Source organism: Trichechus manatus, unplaced genomic scaffold (assembly GCF_000243295.1).
Source record: "Trichechus manatus latirostris isolate Lorelei unplaced genomic scaffold, TriManLat1.0 scaffold00038, whole genome shotgun sequence".
NCBI classification, from domain to species: domain Eukaryota; kingdom Metazoa; phylum Chordata; class Mammalia; order Sirenia; family Trichechidae; genus Trichechus; species Trichechus manatus.
In genome coordinates, this window is record NW_004443974.1 from 10167489 (window position 1) to 10180903 (window position 13415).

At 36.0% G+C, this 13415-nt stretch overlaps 1 protein-coding gene and 1 long non-coding RNA gene across 3 annotated transcripts in view; both read left to right on the forward strand.

Moving 5' to 3' along the window:
- Positions 1 to 13415, forward strand: part of PBX3 (PBX homeobox 3) — a 243511-nt gene that overhangs the window by 165915 nt on the left and 64181 nt on the right. The gene's annotated exons all lie outside the window — the stretch shown is intronic.
- LOC111820448 (uncharacterized) lies at positions 1697 to 11064 on the forward strand. Its single transcript, XR_002823993.1, has 2 exons — positions 1697 to 5813; positions 7719 to 11064. It is a non-coding gene; the product is annotated as an uncharacterized LOC111820448 (long non-coding RNA).

The window sequence follows — 13415 nt, forward strand, 5'->3', positions numbered from 1 at the left end:
ACATACAGGTGGATTTAGCTCTCAATCATTTAATAGGCAAATATGTGTAAGGTGTCTGTGGCCTACAATTGACCTCTTTGTGTGGAGGAATTCCTCGAATACATTCAGGATTAAGTCACTCTGTTACATGAGAGGAAAGGTGGCGCACATGCTTTTCCTGAAACAAATACTCTCGGTTGATGGCATTATTTGAGAGGCAAAAGATTTGATCTTTTTTTTTTTTCTTTAACAATAGCTAACATACTTTAGAGTTGAAAATTTGCAACAGTTTTTCTTTCTTGTGGAAGGTTTGTTGTGTTTGTTTTCTAATATGCTTCATTTCCTCCCCTAAGTTGTGTAAAATCTAAATACTAGGAAAGATTGAACTTGATCACTTAGCATTATAAAAAAAAAATTTAGAGCCTTAATGCAACTGATTATTTGTTCATAAATTTATTCTTTATTTCTTTAAATCTAAATGAATTTAAGTAAATGTGTACATTTTAGACCTAAATTCTTATTTAATTTTTTATCATTTAATGGCAGGCCAAAATAGTAGTTTAAAAAATACAGCAGGATTGGGTTCTAATTTAGGTCAGGCTCCATGCAGGTTTGAGAAGTCCGTGTCTCAGCTCCTTTGGAAAAGGGGACACACCCAGTATGGAATGTTTTGGATGATTATGAGTATTAAATGTTACTTCAAAAGATTTACTTTTAGGGGGGAAGTGTAAAATGTGCTTTGCAAGTTTGCTGTTTATTTTGACTTTGAAGTAGTTTCTCCAACGGCAGGTTATGGAAAGAAAAAGTCAGCGACCACATACTACAGTAAAATTTCCTTAATTTGATTGGAGATGGAATAATGGTTATATAAATCGGGCACATCTCACATTTACTTTCACCTTATTGAAGGACTCTTTAGCATCCCCATGGACGTCTGCCTTAATTTCAGTTAAGTGTAGGGTCACCCACGATTACCGGTAGTTTCTCGGAGTAACTCACTGACCCGTGGAGAGGTGGGTCTCTTGGTCTTTTCCTGCTTGGCTGTGGGTTGTCCAAGGGCGTCTGTGCACGCACAGGCCGAGCCACGGCTCTTTGGACTGCACACACGCAGTAACCTCGCCCCTTTTCTCAAGTCCTTAGTTTTGCATAAAGATGTGTCAGATATATCGTTCCTAAAGATTCTAGAGAGAGAAATAATGGATATGTGGGAGCTCAGTGTAAGCCCGAATTTTCTTTCCTCAGTAGTTTTTGTTCTCAATCGCCTTGATGAAACAATCTTGAAGCAGCTTCGCTTCCCGTAGCATTTGGAATGAGTCCCCGACAGGCTGATTTTCCACCCCTGTTGTGATGCTGCTTTCTCTAGTTAATGTTCCTGTGTAAGTGTCGCACAAAAGTAAACCCAAAGAGCCCGCACATGACAAGGAGGCTGCTCCATTCACATTAATTATGCAGTCAGGGCGGTGAGAATTCGCTGTCAGCCAGAGGGGCGGGGGCGCGCCGCGGCGGGGAGCAGGGCTTGGGCGCAGGGCCTCCCGGCGCGGCCGCGGGAGGGGCATCCTGGACTGCCCGCAGGCTCGCGGGCTGCAGCTCCGAGCATTGGAGAACAATGGGCGCGCCCAGCGCCCGCCCGCGCCCCCCAGCGCGCCCCGGGAGCCGTGGGCGGAGTGGCGCGGCGTGCGCGAGCTGCCAGGAGAGGCCCCGTGTGCGAGCTGCGGCCCCGGCTGCACCTTGGTGGGTGGTAGTCGGCGGAGCTTCTGCCGCGGCCGAGGGCAACAGGCGCTTCATGCCCAGCCGCCCGTTGTCGGAACCGGAGTCCGAAAGTTAGTGCCTTTGAACTACAAAGCAGAAGCTTGATTTGCAGTAGGGCGACCATGTAGTCTGGATTTACCTGATTTCAAATATCTGGGCGGCTGCTGACCTAGGTATCTTCTGTGGAGAAGGGCATAATCACCACGTGAACATTTTAGAAGGTTGGGAAAAATTTTCCAAACCGGCTATAAAACATGGACACACTGGGAAAATGGTGGTTAATGAAAAATAACTCTGTAACCCCTCACCATAAATATGAAACATCTGGAAGGTTTCCCACAGTAATTGGCCCGGAAGCATCCTAACTTAATGGCCGTGTTTTTTCAATGGGAGACTGAATTCCATAGGGAATTCCGCAGGGAATTTAATTGTGCAAACATTTGTTGAGTACCTACTATGTCCTAGGTGATGGGAAATTATTACCTCGTTATTGCTGTGTGGAAAGCATTCCAGAAAATTAAAATTACTGCGCTTTCCAGAATTTAAATATGGAAACCATAGAAAAATTGCTCTTTTTGTTACTGTTACCTCCCCCATCTCCTAGTGACTGGGCTTTAGTCAGGAAGTATTGGGAATGAGGGTGGAAGCAGGATGAATATGCTTTTCTCAATTTTTTCACTTTTAAAGAATATCTGCAAAAACTGAAGTATTTCTGTAGTGTAGGTTATACGTTTAATCATGTGAACTTAGAATTGTATGCTTGCAAGGAATGACTGGCCAGTATCCATGCCAGTAGAACAACAGAACGCTGAGATTTGGAAAGAGTAAGAAGATTATAATTTTAAAAGCCTTGCTCTCTTTATAGAGTTGCAAAACAATTCCACATTCATATTTTGTACTTTACCTTAAAATAAAAGATTGTACGTGCAGAACTTCATGAGTAAATCCTGTCACGTTCAGCTAAGAGCAATAGCACTGCAAATTTTTTCCAAAAGGAAATAGGCCATCGTTTCAAGGCCATGTGTAGTTGCCAGCCATGATGACATTTAGCTGTATCCCAACCAAAGTTATAATTTCTGAAAAAAACAAATTACTACCTTTATCTTTTTCTTTCTTTCTTTTAATGTATGAACTAGATAAAATGTATTACTTGAAAATGTTTAATATTCACATCTGACATTTATATTATGTACTTATTCCAAAAATAAACTTCACAAACAAATATCATTTGCTTCCTTGACCTATAAGAAAAATGTTGCTCCCTCTATGTGGTAGATATTTTTAAGTTACATCTTATTATTTAAAACATATTACTGTGAATGACTTTTTCTCTTTTCAAATGGTAATGAGATGTAACTTTCTAAAATGAGTGTTCAGTTTGAAATTGCCAATATCCAACCATTTTTTACTTATCAAAATAGCAGTTTCATGTGGTTCAATCAAATGGGTAGACAATATCGATAATGAGTAAGTGAAATGAAAAGAGCAGAGGAGAAAGTACTTATAACTATTGTGCAAAAATGTATGATGTACAAAAAAATTGCAATTTGTAGTTACACAGATGAAGTAAAATGATCACAAGATTCATTTTTACCCCTGTCAAATTGCTTGAGTTCACAGTGAACCAAGAATTTGTTTTCTTTTGAGCCTCAGAAAAAAACCTCTTTTTTAAAAAACAACAAATTAAGAAAATATACCAAATGTAGTGATCCATGGGTCCTTGGAATTTTAACTGTGTTTATATATCCTTCTCTGTATATATCAGAATAAGTATCCCATTGCCGTCGATTCCAACTTATACCTACCCTATAGGACAGAGTAGAACTGCCCACATATGTCTTCCAAGGCTGTAATCTTTACAGAAGCTGACCGCCTCATCTTTCTCCCGAGGATTAGCTGGGGGGTTCTCAACTGCTACCCTTTCGGTTAGCAGTTGAGTACTTAATCACTGTTGCCACCAGGGCTCCCTAGAATAAGTATAGCCATCCAAAATTTTGCATTTTGACTCTGTCCCTGTGCCACTTAAGAGTTAAGGTACTACTGTTAAATACATTTCATCTCCAATTTTACCTCAATCTAATGGGAGCCTCCAAAACTAGGCCTAGCAGTCTAATCAGCATTTTAATTGGAACTGTGTTTACTAGTATGGTGTAAATTTTTTTTTACCCGCTCAAAATAGTTTTATCATAAAATCATTTACATAATGGTTTCTTTTGATGCTATCTTCTATGAGATTTTTATCTCAGATAAATATCCACAAATAAGTTAATTTTTAAAATCAGAATGCAAAAGTGGTAAATTATGAATATGCTTATATTAAAAATATTTAAATAAAATACAAAAAAAATCTTATTGTTACATAGTATCATTGGCTTTGACATCATTGTATGGTGCGAGATTATAGTGATATGAAGCTTATAATACTATTTCACATTTTTATCCACTAAATAAAAACCTGCCCTGTGTTTTATTACAAAGTAGGTGGCCTGAAGGAAAATATATGTATTCTTTCCTTTTGGTATAAAATATGCATTTGGGCTTCTCATTTCATCCCCAATCTGTGTTATTCCTTAAAAATGCAGAACTGCCTGAAGTCCTCTTTAATATTTAATTCAACAACTTTTTAATCTGTCATTATGCTGTGATGAAGTAAGCATCAAGTGTCGCTGGAAAAGATTAAATTATACTTGGAAATAGGAATTGAAATGATTTAGGGTTGGAAGCTGAATATTTGCTTTGCACAAGTAATAATAATAGTAGCTTGGGTGAAGAAGGGCTTTGGTTTGGCTTTAATGTCTTTGCCTTGCTGTGCTCCCCTGTGGCTCCCCCTGATTTACGCTGGCATTACTGGGCTTTATTTTATTTAAATGGAGGTAGAAAGTGGAAATTACTACGCTACAATACATTAATTACTCTGTACTATTTCTTTGTACTGATTTCCCTTTTTTCTGTAAACATCATAAACAATGATGCAACCTACCCCAATGGATAGCAGCTGTAAGCAATCCTGTAGTTCTTGTTAACAAGCTTATCTTATAAAGGAAAAGCAGTAATAATATCCATCTGTGGAATAAAGGATAGTGAGAAGCAAAGGAACATTTATGCTTTCCTTGTCATAGAGGATGAAGTCCTACATGAGAGTAAGTTGTGACAGTATGTGTTAATATTCTAACCACTGCTTTTTACTTCTTGCTTTTAAGTCTGAACTTTCATGTGTGGACTATTTTGCACTTAGGGACAAAGGTATAAATTTTTAGATCTCTTAGCGACTCTTGGGTTGTTCAACGGGTGACAAATAAAGACTAACATATTTGGAGTCCTTGGTCTCTGCACACCTTCAGATCTTCTATCATATGGAAATCTTTCTGGTAGTCTCTAGCTGCTTAGGCTGATTTTTAACCTAGTTCTATAGCTCTGGCTACATGAGGCCAAAGCAATCAGCAGTTTAGTGGAGAAAACTAATTGAGAAATTATTTGATCACATACACAAAAGAGCCCCATGTGGTTGTTCGAAAGAATGCTTATTTCAATTTTCCTGTAATGCCTGTGTGTTGATGGCTTACATGTGTACTCTGGCCATGTTTGTAATGATTGTCTTCAAAACATATCTTCACTTGTCATGATTTGGCATGATGACAGTCCTTTTCAAAATAAGTCTGGATATAGACTAAAACCTTGACATGCAGCACACCTGTTGGAATATTCACTCCCAGAAATCCACTGTATCTGTATTTCAGATGTCCTCTTATTTAGCATCATGTCCTGTCCTAGAACAATAACAGAAAGAGCCTCTTTACTCTTTTTAAACATTTCTTTCAAATGAGAATGTAGACTTACTGTAGGTTCAGAATTATGTATTAACTCCTCAGAATTTTTTTTTTTAAAGTTGGCAAAATATTTTTAGGCTCACGAAGTTTTTGTTACCCTTTTCTAATACAGTCATGCGCCACATGTTAGTTCGGGAAGGATTGGATCGCATATACGTTCCTGGTCTTGTGCTTCCTCCGGGGGATGCCCACAGCCCAAGTCAGCAGCAAGCCCACGTTGCAGCCCCTCACCTGCGGGAACAGGAGCCCCTGCCGCTGGTAGGAGTGGGCGCCCAATCTGCTCCCGACCACCCAAAGTCAGCAGACATCAAGGGCCAGGGCCTGCTGAAGTGGGGATATGCCTGGGGCTGGGTAACTGAGACCACTTCCCTGCTGCCCCCCGGCCTGTGGCTGGAGCCTCCCTACTGTGACCTTCAAGGGGTAGACAGGCCAACTGCTCACCTGAGGCATCCGCTGGAGCTGCCTGGCCGCATGCGTCCAGCAGCCCTCCTGCCCGTGTGCCCCTGGGAGCCCTGCACCCTGCAGACCCAAGTGTTTGCATAACATCCAAATCATATAACATCCTGTGCACAGAACATGGACGTTAAGCCATGTATGACTATTGCCGTGGTTATGTTCAGTTTCATTAAGCGTAAAACACGTGAAAAAGTACAAAAGACATGTTACAAATGATATGTTTATTTTTACAGAAGCTATTTCTTATTAGCAGTTTGAGTTAATTATATGCTCTGCCTAGTTGGATTCCCAGGATATTTAGTTCCCCACACTCATTTATAAGATTGACTTTATCAGTGGATAGTCAAGGTGTGGAGGGTGGGACAATGTGTGAGTATCATTCCACCCCTTTCATTGGTTATCATTAGATATTTAAAATAAAATTCTATTTGTTTTGATAGTAAATTACTTCTTGTAGTTCATAAATATAAATTTAGAGGTCTGAGTCCACAGATTGTTTACAATTTAGCGTTTTGATCTAGGATAATGTTTTAAATCAGTTTTTTACATGTTATTCCTATTAAGATATGCATTTGTCAACATGTGCCTTTTTTTTTGCTCTAGCACAAGACTAGTTGCCTCCCTGAAACCTAGTGTGCTCGTAGGGTAAAGTAAATGCATGTCTTTGTAGAAGAATAAATAAAAAGAGCAACCTGAGTCAATAAGCAGGTTCAATTCATGCCTACAGCCATGGCGGACAGCTCATTTTGTAGATGTGGGTGTTTTGTTTACATTTATAATGCAGCTTTATTTAATGCTGACAGATATAGCTTGTGGCAAATGATAGTCAGAATGTATGAGCAGTCATAATGCTTCTGTCTTCTTATAGTGTGCTGCTGAAAATAAGCAGTTCACCTCTGTTTTTATTGAGGAAAGGATATGAGACAGCTATAGCTTCGCGAGGCTATTTATTGAGTTGTTTTACTAGCTGTGAACATGCCACTTTATAGCAGTTGTGAAAATGGACTTTGCTAGTGTGTGGGAAAGGAAATAACATTGCAGTATACAAGGGTAGTAAAAAATTTCTATAAATAATTTTTCAGAGTGAGGAATATTCTCATTTAAACAGCCAGAATGGGTCGTGATTTTGGCTAGGAGTCAGTTCCCCCTCAAGTCACTAGGTTGCAATTAATCATATAATTAGGAAGAGAATTTTGATTTTCTAAAATTTAATTGGATTAAAATTTAAGAAAAGTTTGTGTTTGTATATCTGCCTAAATTTAACACAGCATTATGACCTTTGGGGCTTAAGGATCTATATTAACCAGCTTTAGGTATAAATTAAAAAATGTGCAGCAGGCTATATATATGTGTGCTAGAAAGACCTGTAAGCTAATTAATAGTATATTTGTTATTTGAGAATGCATACATAATATGGAGAAATATATTTAGAGATTATAAATATATTTATATTGTAATAAAGAATTCAGATGTTTAAGTAGCACACAATTGATGTAAAAATTTTAAAGTACTTATATTTGGCCTTAAGGGTTTATTATTCAAAATAACTAAGGGAAAGTTATAAACTAACTACAGATTTTGAATTTGCAGTATTTCTTTCACCCTTTGGAAATTTTAGGCACTCACTACAGCTGGAGGTTTTAACTGTACAACAGACTGTTTTGGTTTTTACACTAGTTTCCTTTTCCCTCCCCTAAATCTGCCCAGGCCTACCAAAGATTTTTGATGTGCAGATATTTATTGGCTACCATAATTGTGATGGCTATAATACTTTTTATTCTTAAACATGAAAAAGAACATTAGAAAGGTACGTATTTGAAATTTTTATTACTTTTCTATTTTTATTCAAATGTTCATCATACAGCAGTGAGAAGGTACACAAATAATATTTTCATGCATGCAAAATAATTTAGAAAGCAGTATGAATCTCAGCAGGTGTTTCTTCCATGTCTGTTCTCAAATTCCCAGGGAACCTTGAATATTAAATTGAAATAACCCTCCCTTGATATTATGAAGCTAAAGTTCAGTTTAATTCTCAGGTAAGGTTTTTCTGGACACATCATTTTCCTTTCATGTAAATAAAAATCAGAGTCCTTAGATTTTAATACTTGCTGCCTTAAAAAGTAAATCAAAGTGCTGCTAAGTACTCGCTTATTTCCTTAGTGCTTTTATTAAGACATTTCTGTTACCACTAAATATATGGATTATAGGGATGCTGTAAAAATGTTCTTATTTCCTTCTCCACTGGTTGATGAAATGGGTTAATCTCTCAATAGAGCCATTTCCTTAATTCACCACCTGTTTTCAAATCTCTAGTAATCGACAGGGTAAGCAGATAGATTCCTCTGTGTGTGCCTTTTATACCTATTTCACAGAGATAGACATAGAATAAAAAAGTAAGAAAAAAATCTTCCTTGAATTTTTTTAGGTAAGTTGTTCCACATTACTAAAAAGCTGCCATATTTAAATTATCATTCAGTAACTCAATTATGTAGCTTACCTGGCATCCTTTCAATGAGATTTTCAACTCAAAAGGGCATACCGCTACATAAACTGTATTTATTACCCTTTTTTAAAAACTGTTCAGTTCCTTAGCATCATATTGTGATAATATGATAGAGATTTAACTAATGCAAATTTTATATTTTTTATTAAGAAACAAAGGAATTGATTTTGTATTTGTAAAACTAAATGTGTGCTTGGCTGTTATGGCTGGAATGTCTCAACTGTATATAAGTAATCATTTATTGTTTAAATACAGTAGAGGCTGTAACAAAATGCTGTCAAGAGCCATCACACTCATTAACCTGCAAGCTAATTAGCCTCCTCCTGCCTGATTGCTGACAAGTTCTTCAATCTGAACCCGTTGCTGTTGTGTCAGCAGAGAAGCACAGAGTGAGGCAGAGGAGGTCTCCATTAGATGTTTGTGAACAAAGTCTCTGCACTAAAGGTTTGTTTTTTACACTCTAACAAATGTTAGAGCATTCATATCCCCAGCTATGATTAAATCGGCAACTCTTAATTACTGTAATTAGTATATTAACTGTTTCCTTTCCTGTTCATCTATAATTGATTTCAAGAAATTACATGTAATTTAATGTGATTTAAAAAATTTAATCATTGTTAAAAGGTTTTAATAGTTCAATGTATATCTAAATGCTATTGAATATTTGAAATAATATGCATAATAAAATCACTTAAGTGCAGTGTGCTGTCAAAACCAGTATATACGGGCTTTATATTCACATGCCCTTTTTTTTCTATACAAACATGACATTCATTCCCCCATTAGATTTTTCCCTCCCTCTAGTAGGCTAAGATTTCTTAACTAGGTTGCAAATTACAATTGGAATGATAGAACATTTTACAAAAGCATCTTAAAATATGAATTCATTACTTTGTGGAAGACTAATTCATTTAGAATAGCTTCTTGAGGGCAAAAAACATTCATAAGATATTTTGCTTGTTATACCATCCGATCAAGCTCAAGACGATAGAGATTACCAGAAAAAATAAGAGTACTTTTTTAGATTGGCAGATGTTCTGAGAACAAATTGATGAAGTCTCTTCTGAAATTTCAGTATTATCACTGTTACCTTTTTCTGGCAAATATTATTATTTTGATTTTAAAGTATTTGAATTATCTTCAACAAATTGGAGGACTAAACTGTTCTAAAATGTCACACACACCAGCAAAATGTATTCACATGTCGGAAAAAAACATGTATGAAAATCTATTGTACTTCTAGTTTATGTAGGGAAAACTGCTGTTTGAGAGTATCTGATTTAAAAGTACTGGATTGCAGTAAGAAACGGCATCAAAGTTTATGGGAGCTTTCCATACAAGTGTATGTTTACTCTGTATTGGACATGGCCAGGATTGTCATTTGTATAGCATCTTGTAAAGATCTTAATCTGTATGAATATATATTTACCACTAGCCAGTTTTAACTAAGCCCTAATTAAGGATCTGATGTTGTAAATAAAATTTAAAATATATTAATTTCATTTAATCATTCTTACAATAATTAAGATATTAATGTGACTTACTTCAACTTTCATTAGCTTACAGATGGCAACCATTTTATGAAGAACTACCCAGCTCACTACAAAATACATCATCCTTTAATGGACATGGCCTTTTAACTGCAGTGGCCTAGAAATAAGCATTCTAACTCGAGCCTCAAGCCAACTGTACATAAGTGTGATGGAATAATATATTATGAAGTCCTTCTTGCACTATAGCTCCTTGGGCCTGTGGTTTCCTGGTCAGGAAAGACATATTTGTAGCTTCTAAGACAGTATTTTGACAGTTTCTATAATATAATTGATCAATTGGGAACTACTTACTGTTCTCACCAATAAGGATGTCCTTTCACCGCCATTCCCCATCTCTACCCCAACTTCTCCAGCACAGCCTGATCCTCAGAGAAGAAAAACGCCCCCTTCCCAAATTTTTCATAATCTCCTTTAGAATGTGAAGCAACTTAAATTTTAGGGAATTTAGTGTTATAATGATTCACATTTGCTTTAGAGAGTAAATAAAATGAATGTAGGGGCCTTTTGAATTTTAGGATCCATTTGAGAATCACTGGGTCATTTATATTAGAGTTTGTAACCATAATATCAGAGTCTTAACTAAATTCTGAACTTGTTGAGAGATGGAAACCTATGGAACATCTAGCTCACTCCTCTCATTTTATAGATAAGGGAAATGAGACTCGGGAGATCCAGCTTGCCCATGGCGATACTGCCAAATAGTACAGCAGATATGATGTGAGGATCCAGATCCTCGGACTTCTACTCTAGTGTTCTAAATTTTATAAATTCAGATTGTAGTGGATTGATTTAATACTTCCTTTTAGATACATATGATTTGTATTATAGTTACTTTATATTGAATGTGAAATTTGGTTAAGGTATATGAGTACAATTTTTTTGCTTAAAGTGGATGATCAAAGTCAGGTAAAACAGTAAGTCTTTGTAAAGAACACATGAGTAATAAAATAGAAGTGGCTGAATTTGGAACTGATTTGTACAAAAAAAAAAAAAAGCTCCAAACAGTTTTTCTCCAATAGGTTATTTAATAAAATAAATTTCTATGGTGTTGAAAGGAATGATGCTAAAGTGCTGGTTTCAGTAAGTGCTTCTAAAGAAGCTAAATTGTTCTCAAAAAAAAAGAAAAACTATTGAAAATCTGAGAATCTGTAGATGACAGCCCTTTTTTTCCTCTGTTGTGTGCTTCACATTCTTTAGATGGCTTGTGCATGTGTTGCCATCTTCAGAGGGGTATGGAAGAGAGAGGAGTAAGAACACAAATCCTGAAGCTTCAAAATGTGTTGATAATATCTTAATGTTTTGGGGCAGCTGGTAACAATTTCTATTCCTCAGTTGCCAGAGCAAAAACTAGACTCTGCAGTTTCTACAAAGTTAAGAGTAAACAAGGAGACTTCATTTAAAAAAAAAAAAAAAAAAAGCAAAACACAGCTTGTCTAAATATTTCATATGAAAATAAATGTTTGAATTTTGATACATCTTAAACAAATGTAGTATTTCTCTATTATGATACATCTTAAAAAACAAATGTAATATTTCTCTATTAACTTTATCTATATACATGCTTATTTAGAAGTAATTGGAAATCAGAGTTCTTTTTCTTCCATAAAGCTATAGTGGCATTGGTTTGGCAACTATATCTGTAACTGTTAAAGAGTAAAGTCCCCAAAAAGTATTTTCTTGATATTAGCTTTCATTTATAAACCAGAATAATTCTGAATGTTTATAATAATGGGAGATAACCTAAGGCACATTTAATTTTAGATTGGCTTTTGCTTAATGTATTATTCATCATATTGTATCATCAGTTAAGCATATCCCTGACAATAAACTTAAAACTTAACTTTAATAGTAATATCCACCCTAATTTGAGTGAATTCAGTAGTGACCTGACATGATTTATCTTACTTCCTAGATAATTTTGTAATAGTGGTGGGACAGGGAGTTATTTGGTATGCTTTTCTTCCCCCCCTACCCCTGCAACACACACCACTTCCCCCCCGCCTTTTTTTTAACCACTTCACCATTTTTGCTGCTTGACCTGGTTTTGCATTTTTCTGAGTCTCTGTTCATCTAATTAGTATGTTCTAAAAAGACCTGGACCACTTATTGTACAGAGATGTAGCCTGTGGGTATTTAATAAGGAGCTTTCAGTGCTACATTTGCATCTTTTGCTTGGAGTCTGAATAGTGAATTACCTTTAAGATCATTAGAAGCAGTGCTGTATTGTTAAAATCAGGCCGCAATATTCTAATGACAGTTTAAAACTCCAGGCTTTCTGTATAACCCAGGTGACCCGAGCATAATTGTATGTAGTGCAGATGACCCCAGGACAAACTGCTGATGTTCAGCACACCCACTATGTAGCCTCTACAGGCAGGTAGCTATGTACTCAAATAAACCACATAGAGATGTAGTGAAAGCAAATGAGTCTTACCCTAGTTATGTACACTCAGTGTATATATAATTTATGTCTTAATACTAATTCCCTAAATATAACTTGTTACCCTTAAAACAGAAACACATCCACCCAGCAACGTGCAGAATGTGCAATGTATTTTATCAGATAACTGACCATTTTTTCATTGTAATGCCTGGAAACCCAAAAGCTTAAAAGTCGAGCATTTTGCTTTCAGGTTCTTCTCATAGGCCAAAAACTAAATAGGAAGATACCTTGCTGTTTAAGGACTGAGTTACAATTTATTCTTTCTCTAACCAAATGTAAGAGAACTTTTAGTAGATACCAGGTGAGAGTCCTTAAATCTTTTCTGAAAGATGGCTTAAAGTCTGTATTAAAAATTTGTGTTTTTTTTAGGTTGATATTGTATCATAGAATTATAGAATTTTAAAGCTGACAGAAAACTTAAAATAATTTATTTTTAGCACCCTTTTTTGAAAAGTTGATATTTTTACTAGTTTTCTGATCTCAAATTGATGTGTATATATATCTGCCACCACTAGTGATGTCAGGCTGAAAGGTAGCTGTGTAGGTAACAAAAGTGGTTAAAGAGAAAGATAGTGATAAATTCAATGTGTTTAAATAAATGCTTTTTGGTTAGGAGGCATTTATAGATTTATTATCTGGCATTTTACTGTATCTGAGCTTCTTGGCTACATATGAACAACTAAATGAATAATATTTTTATATAACTAATTTTAGTAGATAGTGTATGTTGATTGATTTAAAATTTAGCAATTCTACTTCAGAACTGTATTCCTGAAATAGCTGTTTCTCAATGGACCCTGAAGTTACTAAGACTTAGTTGTGATCAATAATTTCTGCTGAGCAGCTATGTGTAAGTTTTAGTACAGTGCTGTACACATACCAAAAAAAAAAAAAAAAAAAAA